This window comes from Python bivittatus, unplaced genomic scaffold (genome assembly GCF_059951505.1).
Source record: "Python bivittatus isolate LINGU-HERP-01145 unplaced genomic scaffold, Pbiv_v1 ctg000580_np1212, whole genome shotgun sequence".
Lineage (NCBI taxonomy): Eukaryota > Metazoa > Chordata > Lepidosauria > Squamata > Pythonidae > Python > Python bivittatus.
In genome coordinates this window covers 18,031,722-18,034,197 of record NW_028277087.1, presented here as the reverse complement: position 1 = coordinate 18,034,197, position 2,476 = coordinate 18,031,722, and positions in this window count along the sequence as shown.

The following is a 2,476-nucleotide window of genomic DNA, read 5'->3' as shown; positions in this document are numbered from 1 at the left end:
TTCCAGTTAAGCTTGAGCAAGATGTCAGAAGTTGAAAATCAACATCTTTTAATCAAATTAATTGCAATATTAATTTTATGAGTTCTTAATAAAATAAGTTAAGATCAAGAAACCTATGTTCTGATCCAGGCCAATTCTGAACAACCACATCTCATTCCTATATCACTGCCTTGTTCTCTCCGCTATGCCACAGGTATATATTTGTCCTCCAAAAGATTCGAAGTTGGCCATGTGATGGCTCAGTGCTACAATTTAGTGTCTCCACCCAGCTCTGTAGTTACACTGGTAGTGGCAGCTACTTGTTCAGTGAGATAAATATTGCACATTAAACTAGGCTTCAGTGGAAGGGAGAAAAAAAATCCAGATTATTACTTTTATCACTATTGAAAAATTAAAAGGTTCATCTAGTCCACACGTACACACACTGTAAGGCACCTCAACATGTTGGATGGTGCAAATCACTCCAAGTAAATGGAAAAAATTGATGCATGACAGAAGCCGATACATCCAGATGATCTAAAATGAAAATGTGCCATCAGTGAGTATTGGTTCAAGTTGTATCTTCTGAAAGAAACCCTGCAAATCTGCAAACCTTCTCATTCTGAACTATTTTATTAATGTGGAGAAACCAGTATTGACTAAAAACAGAAGGGAGGAGAGAAGAAAATCCATGTCCTTGTGTATAGTACTTTTCTTCTATGAATTGCCTAGGGACAAATCATGGTTTTCCCCAATCTAGGTAACTGCCAGTGCCTTTGTGCCATCAGTGCACTTCTTTCAGGCAGTACCCTTATTTTAAAATTACACTCCAAGAGACCAATCTACTTTACAGCAGAATATGGACCAAAACAGCTGTGATTGGCATTCAGAAATGATTGTATCCGGCCCTCCCACATTCTCTCATCTAACCATCCACATTATCAGCAACATTTCCACATCAGTTCCCATTGTTCTGATAAATCAGAAATTGACAATGTTCCTATATATCTTGGGTTTCCTCATCTCACTTTGTATTTTTCAGTGTAATTTTTGCTTCTTCTCAAATTTGTTTATGGGACCATTTTACTAAAAGCTCTTTAAACACTGGGAACAATTCTTAAAATTTAACTGCTAAAAAAGAATGCCTTTCCTAACTAGCATTAATATATTCATTAAGTTGTTCCTGTTTTAACAATATAATAAGCCAAGGACCACAGATGTGAGACGCTAATTCTGCTTTATTTTTTTACTGGTATCTTTAGGAAGACAGGAAATTGAGTTAGAGTGAATTATCAGAAAATGAACAAGTCTCTGCAAAGTTAGTAGAAAAAGCCTTGGGAACTTTGTGAGTAGCACAAAAGAAAGGTCAATGGCTTTTTTCTTAACCAGGCACAATGGCACAATTTTTGTTTAGCAGAATACTAGGTAATAAATAACATCAATGTTTGTATATGGTGGAGAAATTTTAAAAGTATAATAAATCAAAAACACCCCAGATTGAGATAGTAATCTAATAGTTAGTTAAACATCATAAAGATTAGCTTGCTTAGCACAAACCATGCTGTTCAGCTGAAACTGGCCAAAGTTCTAAAAAGAAATTAAAATGTGCTGAAATTAAAAATCTGTTTTTCCCAAAGATAACATCTAGGAGATACCATCTGTGCAGATGTTACTTGCTTCTTGAGAGAAGGAGGAAGTAGGGCACGTAGGTGGACAAACATGCACACTCCAACTAATCCTTCATTGTGCGCAGATTCACCTACTGTACACCCGTGGCCAAAAGTTTTGAGAATGACACAAAGATTAATTCTCACAAGGTCTGCTGCTCCAGTGTTGGAAGATCTTCGTGCAGATGTTACGATGGTATACTGAAGTATAAGTACAAGCATTTGCATAAGTGCCAAAGGCTTTTATTGACAGTTACATTAACTTTATGCAAAGAGTCAATATTTGCAGTGTTGATCCTTCTTTTTCAAGACCTCTGCAATTCACCCTGGCATGCTGTCAATCAACTTCTTGGCCACATCCTGACTGATGGCAGCCCATTCTTGCATAATCAATGCTTGGAGTTTGTCAGAATTTGTGGGCTTTTGTTTCTTCACCTGCCTCTTGAGGATTGACCACAAGTTCTCAATGGGATTAAGGTCTGGGGAATTTCCTGGCCATGGACCCAAAATCTCGATGTTGTGGTCCCCAAGCCACTTAGTTATCACTTTTGCCTTATGGCAAGGTGCTCCATCATGCTGGAAAAGCCATTGTTCATCACCACACTGTTCTTGGATGGTTGGGAGAAGGTGCTCTTGGAGGATGTTTTCATACCATTCTTTATTCATGGCTGTGTTCCTAGGCAAAATTGTGACTGAGCCCACTCCCTTGGCTGAGAAGCAACCCTACACATGAATGGTTTCAGGATGCTTTACTGTTGGTGTGACACAGGACCGATGGTAGCACTCACCTTTTCTTCTATGGACAAGGTTTGTTCCGGATGCCCCAAACA